Source organism: Entelurus aequoreus, linkage group LG26 (assembly GCF_033978785.1).
Source record: "Entelurus aequoreus isolate RoL-2023_Sb linkage group LG26, RoL_Eaeq_v1.1, whole genome shotgun sequence".
In the NCBI taxonomy this organism is placed as follows: domain Eukaryota; kingdom Metazoa; phylum Chordata; class Actinopteri; order Syngnathiformes; family Syngnathidae; genus Entelurus; species Entelurus aequoreus.
Window position 1 is genome coordinate 23,661,062 of NC_084756.1, and position 19,536 is coordinate 23,680,597.

Consider the following 19,536-nt stretch of genomic DNA (forward strand, 5'->3'; position numbering starts at 1 on the left):
GTATGATGACGTATGCGCGTGACGAAGTCCGAGTAACGGATGTTATGGTACCCCGTAGAATCCTATACAAAAAGCTCTGTTTTCATTTCATAATTCCACAGTATTCTGGACATCTTTTGCAATGTTTTTAATGAACAATGAGGCTGCAAAGAAGACAGTTGTAGGTGGGATCAGTGTATTAGCAGCGGACTACAGCAAAACAACCAGGAGGACTTTGTTGGAGCGCTAGCAGCGCTAGCCGCGCTAGCCGCCGACCTCACCTTGACTTCCTACGTCTCCGGGCCGCCAAACGCATCGGGTGAAGTCCTTCGTCCTTCTGCCGATCGCTGGAACGCAGGTGAGCACGGGTGTTGATGAGCAAATGAGTGCTGGCTGGCGTAGGTGGAGAGCTAATGTTTTTAGCATAGCTCTGTGCAGTCCGGTTGCTAAGTTAGCTTCAATGGCGTCGTTAGCACAGCATTGTTAACCTTCGCCAGCCTGGAAAGCATTAACCGTGTATTTACATGTCCACGGTTTAATAGTATTGTTGATTTTCTATCTATCCTTCCAGTCAGGGGTTTATTTCTTTTGTTTCTATATGCAGTTAAAGCACGATGCTATCGCGTTAGCTCGTAGCTAAAGCATTTCGCCGATGTATTGTCGTGGAGATAAAGGCACTGAATGTCCATTTCGCGTGCTCGACTCTCATTTTCAAGAGGATATAGTATCCCAGGTGGTTTAAAATACAAATCTGTGATCCACAATAGAAAAAGGAGAGAGTGTGGAATCCAATGAGCCAGCTTGTACCTAAGTTACGGTCAGAGTGAAAAAAGATACGTCCATCACTGCCTCTCAAGTCCTTCACTGTAACGTTCCTCATCTACGAATCTTTCATCCTCGCTCAAATTAATGGGGTAATCGTCACTTTCTCGGTCCGAATCTCTCTCGCTCCATTGTAAACAACGGGGAATTGTGAGGAATACTAGCTCCTGTGACGTCACGCTACTTCCGCTACAGGCAAGGCTTTTTTTTATCAGCGAGCAAAAGTTGCAAACTTTATCGTCGATTTTCTCTACTAAATCCTTTCAGCAAAAATATGGCAATATCGCGAAATGATCAAGTATGACACATAGAATGGATCTGCTATTCCCGTTTAAATAAAAAAAAATCATTTCAGTAGGCCTTTAAACTGCATTCATGTGTCAAGGTATTCTAGAACAGTGTTTTTCAACCTTTTTTGAGCCGAGGCACATTTTTTTGCGTTGACAACATCCGGAGGCACACCACCAGCAGAAATAATTAAAAAACGAACTCAGTTGACAGTAAAAAGTAATCGCAACTGTTGGATATGACTTTAAAGCATAACCAAGCATGCATGACTATAGCTCTTGTCTCAAAGTAGGTGTACTGTCACCACCTGTCACATCTTATTGGACTTATTTGGAGTTTTTTGCTGTTTAGTTCTTGTCTTGCGCTCCGATTTTTGGTGGCTTTTTCTCTTTTTTTGGTATTTTCCTGTAGCAGTTTCATGTCTTCCTTTGAGGGACATTTCCCACATCTACTTTGTTTTAGCAATCAAGATTATTTCAGTTGTTTTCATCCTTCTTTGTGGGGACATTGTTGAGTGTCATGTCATGTTCGGATGTACATTGTGGAGGCCGTCTTTTCTCCGCAGTAAGTCTTTGCTGTTGTCCAGCATTCTGTTTTTGTTTACTTTGTAGCCAGTTCAGTTTTAGTTTGGTTCTGCATAGCCTTCCCTAAGCTTCAATGCCTTTTCTGAGGTGCACTCACCTTTTGTTTATTTTTGGTTTAAGCATTAGATACCTATTTACCTTCACGCTGCCTCCCGCTGTTTCAGACATTTACAAAGCAATTAGCTACCAGCTGCCACCTACTGATATGAAAGAGTATTACACGGTTACTCTGCCGATCTCTAGACAGCACCGACACTCAACAACAACACATCATTTGCGGATTATAATTACTGGTTTGCAAAAAATATTATAAACCCAAATAGGTGAAATTAGATAATCTCCCACGGCACACCAGACTGTATCTCACGGCACACTAGTGTGCCGCGGCACAGTGGTTGAAAAAGACTGTTCTAGAACATGCTTGTCTATTGTCTCATCATACACACTTTTAGTTGGTTTTTTTTTGCAATTACTGTTGAACACGGACTTGTCATTTATAGTTAAAAGGTGTAGTAGGGCGCCACCTGCTGTTTCACCAATGCAACTGCACCCATTTAAGTGCTTATTTTACACTTGCACAATCTGAAATACATTTAAAAGCTGCCCACTTGTGTTATTTGCTGTTGTCGAACTGCACATCTTCATACTGACGGACATTTCTATATAATCTAACTCTCTGTATTTGATACAGTCTGGTGTGCCGTGGGAGATGATCTAATTTCACCTATTTGGGTTAAAAATATTTTTTGCAAACCAGTAATTATAGTCTGCAAATGATGTGTTGTTGTTGAGTGTCGGTGCTGTCTAGAGCTTGGGAGAGTAACCGTGTAATACTCTTCCATGTCAGTAGGTGGCAGCCGGTAGCTAATTGCTTTGTAGATGTCAGAAACAGCGGGAGGCAGCATGCAGGTAAAAAGGTATGTAATATTTAAACCAAAAATAAACAAAAGGTGAGTGCACCTAAGAAAAGGCATTGAAGCTTAGGGAAGGCTATGCAGAATAAAACTAAAACTGCACTGGCTACAAAGTAAACAAAAACAGAATGCTGGACGACAGCAAAGACTTACTGTGGAGCAAAGGCGGCGTCCACAATGTACATCCCAACATGACATGACAATCAACAATGTCCCCACAAAGAAGGATACAAACAACTGAAATATTCTTGACGGCTAAAACAAAGTAGATGCGGGAAATATCGCTCAAAGGAAGACATGAAACTGCTACAGGAAAATACTAAAAAAAAGAGAAAAAGCCACCAAAATAGGAGCGCAAGACAAGAACTAAAACACTACACACAGGAAAACAGCAATAAACTCAAAATAAGTCAGGGGGTGATGTGACAGGTGGTGACAGTACACCTACTTTGAGACAAGAGCTATATTGATGGATGCTTGGTTATGGTTTAAAGTCATATCCAACAATTGCGACAAAGACTTTTTATTGTCTACTGCAGGGGTGTCCAAAGTGCGGCCCGCAGCTAATTGTTTACCGGCCCGCCACACATTATGGAAATGCTATAACAAAAATTAAAAAAACATTTTAAAAAGTGGAATGAGGTGAAATCTAACTAGAAAAAGTTGCAATGTTGACACAAAAGCTACCATGCAGGCTTTTTTCTTCTTATTTTTTTTCTATCTTTCTTTTTTCTTTTTTTGCCATTGCTCAAAAAAAAAAAAAAAATCAATGTTATAATGAACTATTGACCTATTCAAGGCTCCAATTATTTCAAATATTTCACTTTAAAATGTTTTATGTGGGAAATATTGCATATATTGTGTGGCTGCCATACAAAAACATCAACATTTTATTTGACAAAAGAGCATAAAACAAACAAAATAATAGTTCAAACGTAAAATGGACAGATATATCTGAAGTTGAGCTCGTAACTTAAGTGTTGCAAGTAAAAAAAAAAACTAATAAAAATGTATCACTTTCTGAGTGGGGCACCTTTTGGATCCCAAATATATTTAATGGGATTTTATTTATCTTTTCACTGTGATTACTCAAAAATAATAATGAATTAAAATCAATGGTGTCCTGCATTATTGATATTTTTAAGGCTCTAATTAATTCACATCAAACATTGCTTTCTGAATGTTTTGGGCAGTGGGGGAAATACTGCATATTTCAGTTTTATTATAAAAAACTAAGTTGTCTTTGACAGAAAAGGCATAAAACCTTTTTGTTTTTTTAAACTTTATATCAACCCAAAGTTGATATACTGTACAGATTTACTGTAAGCGTTATATGAATAAAAAAATAATAATTTGACTTGTTTTTAACATTTTAATGACTTAGACCATTTATGGTCCCCGGGAGCCCTAAAGGTAAAAAACAAACAAAATCCATACATTTTGTTATGGTTTGAAAATTAAAAATATCAAAATGGCCCCCGCATGCTTTAATTTTTCCGTGTGCGGCCCTCAGTGGAAAAAGTTTGGACACCCCTGGTCTACTGAGTTTTGTTTTTTAATGATTTCTGCTGGTGGTGTGCATCTGGATTTTTTCAATTAAAAAAATGTGCCTTGGCTCAAAGAAGGTTGAAAAACACTGATCTAACTAAATGAAAAGGGCCCAAATGTTAAAAACACCTCTCTGCAAACTACAGTGGAACCTCTGTTTACGAACGCCTATATCAGGGGTCAGCAACCCAAAATGTTGAAACAGCCATATTGGACCAGAAATAAAAAAATAAAAATCTGTCTGGAGCCGGAAAAAATTAAAAGCCGTATATAAGTGTTATAATGAAGGCAACACATAAAGTAAATGCCTATATTAGCTAGAATAGCTTACTATCAAAATTATTTATTTATTTTTTTTGTCATAAAAAAATACAGTCATGCGTGCTTACGGACTGTATCCCTGCAGACTGTATTGATCTATATTGATATATAATGTAGGAACCAGAATATTGATAACGGAAAGAAACAACCCTTTTATATATATATATATATATATATATATATATATATATATATATATATATATATATATATATATATATATATATATATATATATATATATATATATATATATATATATATTTATATATATATATATATTATGGCTGCAACAACTAATCGATTAAATCGATTAAAATCGATTACCAAAATAGTTGGCGATTAATTTAGTCATCGATTCATTGGAACTATGCTATGCGCATGCGCGGGGGCTTTTTTTAAATTTTTTAATTTTTTAATTTATTTATTTTGGTTATTTTTTTTGTTTGTTTTATAAACATTTATTTATAAACTGCAACATTTACAAACAGCTGAGAAACAATAATCAAAATAAGTACAAAAACAGTACAAAACAGCGCCAGGGCGTCGCTGAGGCTACGTCTCATGAGTTGGCGTAAGCTAGCCAATGATGTGTCATGTGCAGCTCACGTGACGACGCCGTCTCCTTTGCTGGAAAAATTTGAAAAATGGCGCAGGAAAACACTAGCGATAGTTTAGCGGAGAAACATCTTGAGGTTATTGCTTCAATGGAGAAAAGTGTACGACCTAAGTCGTCAAAAGTGTGGGAACACTTCACTTTAAAGCAGGGGTGGGCAATTAATTTTTACCGGGGACCGCATGAGCTACCCGAGCACTGCTGGAGGGCCACATCGACAATATTTCAATTAAATTTTGCTCAATATTATTTTTGATATATACCGTAAGATAAATAATAATAATAATAATAATAATAATAATAATAGTAATACTTCAACATAGTGTGTGTAACAGCATTCCATTACTAATATATATATAAATTAACATTAATAATAAATGACAGTAAAATAAGCACACGTATGACTGAGGAGTCATAGTGTAACTTTGTGTGGTGTTTGAGTTGTCCGACTTTTTGTGTGGCCTTAAACGCACCAGTGGTTTAGTGCTATGCGTGTTGGTGACAGATGACAAGTTGGTTTTGGCCTGGTTTGTACGGCAGAAAATGACTAGTTTTTCGAGATAGAAGTGTTTTACTCATGTTTTTGGTGTGGTTATGTCCGAATATAAACAGTTTTGTTCAATAAAGTGATCGATATAATTCCTGTCCTCAAAGCATCTCGATAGACGTTACAATAATTGAAGGGTGTTGAATTGAACGGTGTTGACGAACACCGTTAGGGCCGCTTGTTGTCACTGTCACTCAAAGTTGCATTGCAAAATTACATAGAATAAATTTGTTTATTTTGTTTAGAATTCAGATGGGATTTGATTTGGTGCGCGGCATATACTTGCTGCGCGCAGCAGACGCTTGAACAGTGCGCAATTGCGCAGGCACGCACCTTAGAGGGAACGTTGCTTTGCAGTTCATGTGTTGTTGAAAACACGCCATTCCTCATCAACTTTTCTCTTTTTGGCGTCTCGGGTGTAAACCGTGCATCACTTGTCGCTGCATGTGCACCTTCACTCGCAGGTTACACACGAACACACGCCCATAAATAATACTTTTCAAAATAAAAGCAGCACAGTTGTATTGCGCGCAGGACATAGATGTTTTTTCAACTTTATTTTGTAATTGCAGTTGTTCACATTCACTCACAATCACGCATACGTCCACACGGAAGTAATACAAATAACGATTTTCAAAACAAAAGCAGCACCGTTGTATTGCACACTCGACATAGATACTTTTTTAAATTTATTTTGTAATTTATAATTGGCCTCACGCGGGCCGGACAGGGACGCACAAAGGGCCGGATGCGGCCCGCGGGCCGCAGAATGCCCAGGTCTGCTTTAAAGACTTCAAAGGAGAGCGTTTCCTGCAAAATGGCACGGAAGTACAACATTGCTTCAGGAGCACCTGAAAAGGAAACATGTTGGAGCCATGGATGAAGGGAAGAACTCACAGTACGTAACTTTTGAAGTCCATAGTGGCAACAAGCATTCATGAGTTCAGCTTTTTTGTGAGTAACGTTAAAGTTATGCCTTTGTTGCAACGCGGGGCTGATAATGTGTCTCCGGCATATTTGACTCCGTTTTGAGAGAGAAAACGCACGGTTACCAATTTCTAAATAAACGTAACGGACAGAAATATCTCAGGTTGGTTTCATAATGGATCAATGTAGCCGGGCTGATAAAGCTATATAAATATATTTAGATTTGAGTGACGCTTTAGTATAACTAAATGTTATGAAGGTGCTGGGATATTTCATGCTATTATTCAGAGGCAGCCTAAAATGAATCCTTTATTATTCACAACAGAAACGTGTACAATATCTGATCCGGTTCTGATGAGTTACATTTCTGTGTTATTGTTGGTGTATGCTGCACCCCCAATGTCCACAACATGGTGCCAGTATGCTGGGTTTTTTCAATAAAATACTGGAAAGGATTTTGTCTTTTATCCGATTATTAATCGATTAATCGAAGTAATAATCGACAGATTAATCGATTATCAAATTAATCGTTAGTTGCAGCCCTAATATATATATATATATATATATATATATATATATACATATATATATATATATATATATATATATATATATATATATATATATATATATATATATATATATATATATATATATATATATATATGTATATGTATATATATATATATATATATATATACACTGTATATATATATATATATATATATATATATATATATATATATATATATATATATATATATATATATATATATATATATATATATATATATATATATATATATTTTTTTTTTTTTATTTATTTTTTTTTTTTATTTCTTGTGCGGCCCGGTGGTTGGGGACCACTGCTTTAGACAACAGAGTTTAAAAGAAAGAGGACTTTTGTCTACGTGTGTAACCCACTTAGTTTGGTCCCTGCCGTTTGGCGTTCCACGCCGCTCGGGACTCGAACCTGGGACGATCGACATGAGAGGCGAGCGTGCTAACCACCGAGCTAAACGCGCGGGTTGCATCTCGATAGCCAGCATTGCTCTTTGAAGTAGCCAGGTAGTGGCCACTATCCATAACCTCTCCCCGCCATACCTGTCTGTTCGCCTCCACATCAACATCCCTACCCGATCCCTCAGGTCCGGCTCCTCCATCAACATGACCGTCCCCTCAGCCCTCCTGTCGACCATGAGGTTAAGAGCCTTCAGCCGCTCTGCACCTCCCTCCCCCATCAGGAACATTGCCTCTATTATCATTTTTATTACCTATTCTGTGTTGTATGTGTTTTATGTTGCACGATTGTACCAGGAAAAATTCCTAGTTTGTGAACCCGTTCTCAAACAATGGCAATAAAACTATTCTAATTCTGATTCTGATTCAGATTTTTAAAACTAACCTCAAAATCTACCTGTTTAGGCTAATGTCTGTTTTTACTTGGCTTTGCTTACATTTTTTTTATGCTGCTTTCATGTGATGTACGTTGACCTTGAGTGCCTTAAAACAGTGGTCCCCAACCTTTTTGTAGCTGGGGACCGGTCAACGCTTGAAAATTTGTCCCACGGACCGGGGGGGGGTTTCATAAAGAAATACAATCATGTGTGCTTACGGACTGTATACCTGCAGACTGTATTGGTCTATATTGACATACACATACACAATATGTATATATAGTGTTTTTATGTTGATTTAATTTTCAAAAAAAAAAAAAAAAAATACATAAAAAAAATAAAAAATAAATAGATAAAATTTTTTTTTTTTTTTTTTCTTGCGCGGCCCGGTACCAATCGGTAAAACAGTGTTGGGGTGTGAACGCGACGTCATCATGCAATTTATAATGACTAATAAAAAGACTATAAATATATGTATATATCCATATCTAAGACAAATATTTCTTTTTTTGTTCATTAATAGTCAAGTATCAACATGTCATCTTTTTCTCATTACATGATTTCTTTATCTCTATTTTTTACATTTTTATAGAGAGAGGTATTCTTTAAGTTATGTACATTTATATGTACTAATGTACACTATCGTTCAAAAGTTTGGGGTCACATGTAAATGTCCTTATTTTTGAAGGAAAAGCACTGTACTTTTCAATGAAGATACCTTTAAACTAGTCTTAACTTGAAAGAAATACACTCTATACATTGCTAATGTGGTAAATGACTATTCTAGCTGCAAATGTCTGCTTTTTGGTGCAATATCTACATAGGTGTATAGAGGCCCATTTCCAGCAACTATCACTCCAGTGTTCTAATGGTACAATGTGTTTGCTCATTGGCTCAGAAGGCTAATTGATGATTAGAAAACCCTTGTGCAATCATGTTCACACATCTGAAAACACTTTAGCTCGTTACAGAAGCTACAAAACTGACCTTCCTTTGAGCAGATTGAGTTTCTGGAGCATCACATTTGTGGGCTCAATTAAACGCTCAAAATGGCCAGAAAAAGAGAACTTTCATCTGAAACTCGACAGTCTATTCTTGTTCTTAGAAATGAAGGCTATTCCACAAAATTGTTTGGGTGACCCCAAACTTTTGAACGGTAGTGTGTATATATATATATATATATATATATATATATATATATATATATATATATATATATATATATATATATATATATATATATATATATATATATATATATATTAGGGCTGCAACAACTAATCGATTAAATCGATTAAAATCGATTATTAAAATAGTTGCCGATTAATGTAGTCATCGATTCGTTGGATCTATGCTGTGCGCATGCGCAGACGTTTTTTTTGTTTGTTTTTTTTAAACATTTTTTTTTTTTTTTTTTTTTTAAAATAAACCTTTATTTATGAACTGCAACATGTACAAACAGCTGAGAAACAATAATCAAAATAAGTATGGTGCCAGTATGCTGGTTTTTTTTCAATAAAATACTGGATAGGATAGAAATGTATTTTGTCTCTTTTATCCGATTATTAATCGATTAATCGAAGTAATAATCGACAGATTAATCGATTATCAAATTAATCGTTAGTTGCAGCCCTAATATATATATATATATATATATATATATATATATATATATATATATATATATATATATATACATATACATACAGTACATATACACATAATCGCAGATATACATAATTTTTTATCATTAATAAGTGTACCAGAGACAGATCAAAACCAGTGAAGTTGGCACGTTGTGTAAATGGTCAATAAAAACAGAATACAATGATTTGCAAATCCATTTCAACCTATATTCAATTGAATAGACTGCAAAGACAAGATAGTTAATGTTCCAACTGGAAATCTTTGTTATTTTTTGCAAATATTGGCTCATTCGGAATTTGATGTCTGCAAAATGTTTCAAAAAAGCTAGTACAAGTGGCAAAAAAAAAAAGACTGAGAAAGTTGAGGAATGCTCATCAAACACTTATTTGGAACATCACACAGGTGAACAGGCTAATTGGGAACAGGTGGGTGCGATGATTGGGTATAAAAGCAGCTGCCACGAAATGCTCAGTCATTCACAAACAAGGACGGGGCGAGGGTCACCACTTTGTCAACAGACGCGTGAGCAAATTGTCCAACAGTTTAAGAACAACATTTCTCAAGCAGCTATTGCAAGGAATTTAGGGATTTCACCATCTACGCTGCGTAATATCATCAAAAGTTTCAGAGAATCTGGAGAAATCACTGCCGTGACCTTCGATCCCTCAGGCAATACTGCATCAAAAACAAAATCGGCTTCCAACTTCTGAGCAGTAGCGGCCCGTCCTTGCATTGACTGGTTGTTTGCATAATTAGCGTGCTTGGTGGAGAAATGACGACTTACGTTGTTGTATTCCTTCAAAACCGCGACGGTTTCTTGGCAAATAAGCCAAATATACAGCCTTTGACTGGACTTCAGTGAAAAACTGTTTAGTTGTCTATTCCTTATGTTTGCAAATTGGTTGTGCTGTCAGATCAGTAGCAGCAGAAAAAGTCTACCTGCACTGTGCAATCAATCAAGCATACTGCAGTCCTCTTGCGCCACTCTGTGGAATTATTTTGGTATTACAGGACAATTAATGTGGTCCTAACTCAGGCCTGGGCAATTATTTTGACTCGGGGGCCAAGTTTAGAGAAAAAAATGTGTCTGGGGCCGGTATATCTAGTTTTAGGAAAACTAATACAAAACCTCACAATAAAGTCTGATTAAATGCTAAAAATGTTATGACAGACTGAATTTTATTTTTTTCTATGAACGATAAAACCCTGAATATTGAGAACATGCAACAAAAATGTAAAAAAAATATGAACGTGAAGGGTAAAAAAACAAAAAACATCTACAATCTGATATATGTGATATCATACCATACCATACCAACTTTATTTATGAAGCCCTTTAAAAATAAGCACAGTTGAAAAACAAAGGGCTGTACACCACTAAGAAATAGAGGCAAAGGACAGACTAAAAAAATAACATTTAAAACAGAAATAAAAATACACATTTAAAAAGCAAATATAAGTTACCCTAAGAACAGTTTGTTAGAGAAAAAACAGTTAAAAAGTTAAAAACAGTTCAAAAAGTTAAAAGCTAAAAACAGTTTAAAGTCTCATGCTGGGTTAAAAGCCAGTGAATAAAAATGGGTTTTAAAAAGGGTCTTAAAAAAATCACTAAGCTTTAGAACTTTCTTGTAAAAATCTCCTTCCGCGTCTGTCCCTGACACCCGCATTTCAGGCTCTGGAAACACTCGGTGGAAACGCTCCCCACCCACACTGCTTGGTGCCTCGTCTGACCTGCGGTGACGTAGATTACCATAGTCACTAGTAGGGTTGTACGGTATACGAGTATTAGTATAGTACCGCGATACTAATGAATCATATTCGGTACCATACCGCCGCTGAAGAAGTACCGGTCCGCCACACCCTAAGATTTTTTGTTAATTTAAAGCCAATAATGCAATTTCTTCTGAAAAGTACAAAAAAGTACCGAAAAGTATCAAAATAATATTGATATCAGGACAACACTAGTCACTAAAATATCATGCAAAAGCGCAGATTCCAACCATTGAAGTACTTAGTATAGTTGAAGACTTACGGTCATTAGAAAACATGACTGCACATCATAATGGCAGCTACACTTTCCATCTTAAAGGTCTAAAAAAAATATTTGGGAATGTCCGGCGGGCCAGATTGAAAAGCTGAACGGGCCGCATGTGGCCCCCGGGCCTTCATTTGCCCAGGTCTGTCCTAACTATTACACAATTTGCTCAATTCTGTTATATTTTTTGGCGGGCCGGATCAAAAAGACTAACGGGCCGGATGTGGCCCACACAGGCGGTAGTTTTCCCAGCCCTGTTATAGCACGTACAAATATGCATGAAAACACCCCTACTTCACACATGGGACGGTTTAGTACAGGGGGGCCCACACTTTTTCTGCAGACGAGCTACTTTTCAATTGACCAAGTGGAGGGGATCTACCACATTCATATATATATATAATTTATATTGATTTATTTATAAGAGACGTTTTTGTTAACAAGTTAAAGGTGTTTAATGATAATACAAGCATGTTTAACACATATAGATTCCTTTCTGTCATGAAGACAAGAATATACACTACCGTTCAAAAGTTTGGGGTCACATTGAAAAGCACTGTACTTTTCAATGAAGATAACTTTAAACTAGTCTTAACTTGAAAGAAATACACTCTATACATTGCTAATGTGGTGAATGACTATTCTAGCTGCAAATGTCTGCTTTTTGGTGCAATATCTACATAGGTGTATAGAGGCCCATTTCCAGCAACTATCACTCCAGTGTTCTAATGGTACAATGTGTTTGCTCATTGGCTCAGAAGGCTAATTGATGATTAGAAAACCCTTGTGCAATCATGTTCACACATCTGAAAACACTTTAGCTCGTTACAGAAGCTACAAAACTGACCTTCCTTTGAGCAGATTGACTTTCTGGAGCATCACATTTGTGGGGTCAATTAAACGCTCAAAATGGCCAGAAAAAGAGAACTTTCATCTGAAACTCGACAGTCTATTCTTGTTCTTAGAAATGAAGGCTATTCCACTAAATTGCTTGGGTGACCCCAAACTTTTGAACGGTAGTGTAAGTTGGTGTATTACCTGATCCTTATGACTTGCATCGATTGGAATCAGACAGTAGTGCTGATAACGTCCACATTTTCAAATGGAGGAGAAATAAAGTCCTCCTTTCTGTCCAATACCACATGAAAGTGGTTGGTTTTTGCCATCTTATTTGTCCAGCTTCCATACTCCTTTTTATACACTTTACAAGAAATACATTGACGGCAAACTCCGTAGCTTGCTAGCTTGTGTGCGCTCTGGCCTCCTGAGACTCTTATTTTGTTAGCGCAGGCTCCTGCTGCTTCATCCTTGAAGCAGCACTTTTATTGTGAAGACAGGAACTGTGCAGTCGGCCTTTAGGGTTTTGACAGCAGGTACAGCACAAGAGTCTATTGAAATAAAAAGTGTTTCTCACCCTCTTCTCTGTCATTTTTTCTTAATAATGATCTCGCTGCAATCAGTGTCATCTCACAAGACCCTCAGGTGCCGTGAATGTCAATCAAGTGACGAAAGTGACGTCATAGTGAAGATTGATGATCGCTCTGTTTTTTCAATGCCTGGCTGGCGATCGACTGACACACCCGCTATGATCGACCGGTAGCTCGCGATCGACGTAATGGGCACCCCTGGTTTAGTAGGTATAAATTGTGTTAGTTGTTAGGGGTGTGGGAAAAAATCGATTCGAATTCGAATCGTGATTCTCACCTTGTGCGATTCAGAATCGATTTTCATTTTTTAAAAATCGATTTTTTTTATTTTTTTCATTGATTTATTTTTTCATTTTTTTTCAAATATATATATATATATATATATATTTTTTAATTAATCAATCCAACAAAACAATACACAGCAATACCATAACAATGCAATCCAAAACCAAACCCGAGCCAGCAACACTCAGAGTCAGAACTGCAATAAACAGAGCAATTGACAGGAGACACAAACACGACACAGAACAAACCAAAAGTAGTGAAACAAAAATGAGTATTATCAACAACAGTATCAATATTAGTTACAATTTCAACATAGCAGTGATTAAAAATCCCTCACTTGCATCGCATCTCATAAGCTTGACAACACACTGTGTCCAATATTTTCACAAAGATAAAATAAGTCATATTTTTGGTTCATTTAATAGTTAACACAAATTTACATTGTTGCAATCAGTTGATAAAACATTGTCCTTTACAATTATAAAAGCTTTTTACAAAAATCTACTACTCTGCTTGCATGTCAGCAGACTGGGGTAGATCCTGCTGAAATCCTATGTATTGAATAAATAGAGAATCGTTTTGAATCGGGAAAATATCGTTTTTGAATCGAGAATCGCGTTGCCTCGAAAAAAAAAAAATCGATTTTTAATCGAATCGTGACCCCAAGAATCGATGTTGAATCGAATCGTGGGACACCCAAAGATTCGCAGCCCTATTAGTTATACTGAACAACTTACAAACGTTGTTTGGAGTGATGAGTGAAGAATTCATATGAGTAGAACCCAGTGTTTCCCATAAACTGCCAAGATACCTGTGGCGGTGGGGGCGTGGCTATGGGCGTAGAGTCACCATGACATCATCGAGATATTTGCATAATTTACTACAATGATATGATTTTCTCTAAAAAGGCTCAAAAAATGTATACTTACTAATTAATAATAAGTTTTGTTTTAAACGTCCATCCATCCATCCATTTTACAATATAATTACAACACTTTATGTACAGATTTGAACAATAAGGTATTCACTGAAATATATTTATTAATGGTGGTTCTTACAAAAAATATATCTTATAAAATATAAAAGCTAAAATGTCTCTTAAAGCTCTGCCCCTTTAATTAGTGCATACTAAATAATTTAACTTTAGCCTACTACTACAACCATATTATTTACCAGCAACATAAAGCGAAACAGAGGCAGAAGTGTCCTGCCACAGTCAGTAACAAATAAACAGAAAACAGTAGTGGTCAAATACAAATAAGGCAACAAGAGAAGTATCCTACACTTCTCTTTTGTAAAGTAAATCTGAACAGCCTATATGGGCATCTACATCAACTATATGATTTGCCTGAGAAGCTGGACAGGACAAAAAAAAAACAAGGTTTTTATTTTTTTTATTTGTGGCGGACGTAATTCTTTCGTGGCGGGCCGCCACAAATAAATGAATGTGTGGGAAACATTGAGAACCGCTATAAATGGCTAGAAGACAGAACGGCACTTGTGCTTCCGGTTTAAAGCTCAGTCCAAACCGAAGGGCAATGCAGCACTGCGGCGCCTGCAGTGAGCCAACTCGTCCAGAAGATGGCGCCATAGCGCAAACAGTAACACACCATTTCGGTGTATTTGCTTGGCCATCAGCGAAGAAAAATCCATAAATTAGCCACGCCGTTTTATAAGACGCAGGGTTCAAAGTGTATAGGCCGGGATTTCCGATAATTTACATGACTGATGAGTGAAAGAATGTTACGGGCCAAAAAAATCTATATTACTTAAATCCATGTTGATTTTAGCTCCCCCAAAACACACAACTCCCGTGTTCCAACACATCTAGTGGTTTGACACGTTTTCAGGTCGCAGATAAAACGCTCCTAATTCCATCAGCAAGAGGGCATTCAGCCCATTTCGGGCTCCAGAAAAAAATCCATTTGACACCACTTCAAGGTCAGAGGCGGGGGGGGGGAAGGGGGGTGTTTGGCAGCTAGACGAAGACGAGACTTCGAGCTCCCATCTCTGTCTGGATCAATGGAAACAGCATCACATCAGCAAGTCCTGTGCGAAAACGCTGGAATGTCATCATTCACACACGCTTGTCTGCTTTTGGACACTCTAAATAAAATAATTATCATTGATTCAGCTGGCATGAAGTGGTCGTTTCCATATGTCACACGAGCATTACGACATTACGTCATCGTTCCGCTAAAGTGTCCTTTTGCAGAAACCATTCGCGAGATTGCCCCCATGGGAGATGTGATGCTGTGTCGCCACGGCAACTGGCAAAGTTGAGGTCACGGGCATAGAGCAGGGGTGTCAAACTGGTTTTCATCGAGGGCCACGTCGCAGCTACATGGCTGCTCTTAGAGCAGGGGTGTCCAAACTTTTTCCACTGAGGGACGCACACGGAAAAATTTAAGCATGCGGGGGCCATTTTGATATTTTTCATTTTCAAACCTTAACAAAATATATGGATTTTTTTTTTTTTTAACCTTTAGGGCTCCCGGGGACCATAAAGGGTCTCAGTCAATAAAATGTTAAAAAATAAGTCAAATTATTATTATTTTTTATTTAACGCTTACAGTAAATCTCTATATCAACTTCAGGTTGATGTAAAGTTAAAAAAAAAAAAAAAAGGTTTTATGCCTTTTCTGTCAAAGACAACTTAGTTTTTTATAGTAAAACTGAAATATGCAGTATTTAGTCATTAGAGCCCTAAAAGATCAATAATGCAGGACACCATTGATTTTAATTATTTAATATTTTTGAGTAATCACAGTGAAAAGTTAAATAAAATCCTACTAAATTAATTTGGGATCCAAAAGTTCCCCCACTTAGTTTTTTTTTACTTTTAACACTTAAATTACGAGATCAACTTCAGATATATCTGTCCATTTTACGTTTACTATTGTGGATCACGGATTTGTATTTTAAACCACCTCGGATACTAAATCCTCTTGAAAATGAGAGTCGAGAACGCGAAATGGACATTCACAGTGACTTTTATCTCCACGACAATACATCGGTGACACACTTTAGCTACGGAGCTAACGTGATAGCATCTGTCTCAAATGCAGATAGAAACAAAAGAAATAAGCCCCTGACTGGAAGGATAGACAGAAGATCAACAATACTACCAAACTCTGGACCTGTAACCACACGGTTAATGCTGTACCGCCGGACGAAGCCTAGCAATGCTGTTGCTAACGACGCCATTGAAGCTAACTTAGCTAAGGGACCTTGACAGAGCTATGCTAAAAACATTAGCTATCCACCTACGCCAGCCCTCATCTGCTCATCAACACCCGTGCTCACCTGCGTTCCAGCGATTGACGGCGCGACAAAGGACTTCACCCGATCATCGATCGGCGGCTAGCGTCGGATAGCGCGTCTGCTATCCAACTCAAAGTCCTCCTGGTTGTGTTGCTGCAGCCAGCCGCTAATACACCGATCGCACCTGCAACTTTCTTCTTTGCAGTATCCATTGTTCATTAAAGGCCTATTGAAATGAATTTTTTTTATTTAAACGGGAATAGCAGATCCATTCTATGTGTCATACTTGATCATTTCGCGATATTGCCATATTTTTGCTGAAAGGATTTAGTAGAGAAAATCGACGATAAAGTTCGCAACTTTTGCTCGCTGATAAAAAAAAGCCTTGCCTGTAGCGGAAGTAGCGTGACGTCACAGGAGCTAGTATTCCTCACAATTCCCCGTTGTTTACAATGGAGCGAGAGAGATTCGGACCGAGAAAGTGACGATTACCCCATTAATTTGAGCGAGGATGAAAGATTCGTAGATGAGGAACGTTACAGTGAAGGACTTGAGAGGCAGTGATGGACGTATCTTTTTTCGCTCTGACCGTAACTTAGGTACAAGCTGGCTCATTGGATTCCACACTCTCTCCTTTTTTTATTGTGGATCACAGATTTGTATTTCAAACCACCTCGGATACTATATCCTCTTGAAAATGAGAGTCGAGAACGCGAAATGGACATTCACAGTGACTGAACATGTAAATACACGATTAATAATATTCAGCTTTGCGAAACTAAAAAAAATAGAAGCTAACCTAGCAACGTAGCCAACGTGATAGCATAGCAGTCTCAAATGCAGATAGAAACTAAATTTAAAAAAACCCTGACTGGATGGATAGACAGAAGATCAAAAATACTATTAAACCATTAATAATATTCAGCTTTGCGAAGCTAAAAAAAATAGAAGCTAATCTAGCAACGTAGCCAACGTGATAGCATCAGTCTCAAATGCAGATAGAAACTAAATTTAAAAAAAACCTGACTGGATGGATAGACAGAAGATCAAAAATACTATTAAACCATGAACATGTAAATACACGATTAATAATATTCACCTTTGCGAAGCTAAACAAAATAGAAGCTAACCTAGCTACGTAGCCAACGTGATAGCATAGCAGTCTCAAATGCAGATAGAAACTAAATTAAAAAAAAACCTGACTGGATGGATAGACAGAAGATCAAAAATACTATTAAACCATGTACATGTAACTACACGGTTAAAAATTCTCAGCCTGGTAAGGCTTAACTATGCTGTTGCTAACGACGCTAAGGCTAATTTAGCAATTTAGCAACCGGACGTCACAGAACTATGTACTCTCTCCTTTTTCTATTGTGGATCACGGATTTGTATTTTAAACCACCTGGGATACTATATCCTCTTGAAAATGAGAGTCGAGCACGCGAAATGGACATTTAAAGTGACTTTTATCTCCAAGACAATACATCGGTGACACACTTAGCTACTGAGCTAACATGATAGCATCGTTCTCAAATGAAGATAGAAACAAAATAAATAAACCCCTGACTGGAAGGATAGACAGAAGACCAACAATACTATTAAACATGTACATGTAACTACACGGTTAAAAATTCTCAGCTTGGTAAGGCTTAAAAATGCTGTTGCTAACGACGCTAAGGCTAATTTAGCAACTTAGCAACCGGACCTCACAGAACTATGATAAAACATTAGCGCTCCACCTACGCCAGCCAGCCCTCATCTTCCCATCAACAGCCGTGCTCACCTGCGTTCCAGCGATCAACGGCGCGACGAAGGACTTCATCCGTGGGTTTGGCGGCAAGCATCGGCTAGGCGTAGTAAGTAGTCCTTGTTGTGTTGCTGTAAGTATTGTACTTAGCCGCTAAGACACCGATCGATCCCACCTACAACGTTCTTCTTTGCAGCCTCCATTGTTCATTAAACAAATTGCAAAAGATTCACCAACACAGATGTCCAGAATACTGTGGAATTTTGTCGAAGAAAACAAGAGGTTTTTCTATCGGGTCCGATGGGATCCAACCACTTCCGTTGCTTTTGTGACGTCATGCGCATAAATCATATCCAAAGGAGTTTTTTAACCGGAAGTGTAGCAGGAATTTTAAAATGTCACTTTATAAGTTAACCCGGCCGTATTGGCATGTGTTGCAATGTTAAGATGTCATCATTGATATATAAACTATCAGACTGCGTGGTCGCTAGTAGTGGCTTTCAGTAGGCCTTTAAACAAATTGCAAAAGATTCACCAACACATGTCCAGAATACTTTGGAATTTTGCGATGAAAACAGAGCTGTTTGTATGTGTCCGAATACTTCCGTTTCAACCAACGACGTCACGCGCAAACGTCATCATACATAGACGTTTTCAACCGGAAGTTGCCCGGGAAATGTAAAATGTCACTTTATAAGTTAACCCGGCCGTATTGGCATGTGTTGCAATGTTAAGATTTCATCATTGATAAATAAACTATCAGACTGCGTGGTCGCTAGTAGTGGCTTTCAGTAGGCCTTTAAGTGGCTGCTCGGTGACATTCTAAAGAAGAACCGTTGTTTGATTCTTAACCCTACCAATGAGGATTGTTGCGATCGACTCAATGCCCTGAGAGTATTTTTACAAATGTATGATCATTTCCGATTTTACAACTGTGACTAAAATCGTGATTTGTGCAGTTAACAAAGGCCTAAGTAAAGTCTGCAGCACACAAACAATACGAAATAATTAAAGGTGGCGCAAAGTCAGAGCTGCGCTTACTGGAAAGCTGTCTGTGCCGCCCGACTGCCCAGTCAATTAATTTAACTGTCGTCCTTTTATAAGCTTCCCTCTGGAAAAGCATTGATTTATCTGCACAGAGAGCTCCATTTGCACCTGACTGCATGCGAACACTAGCTCATGTTCT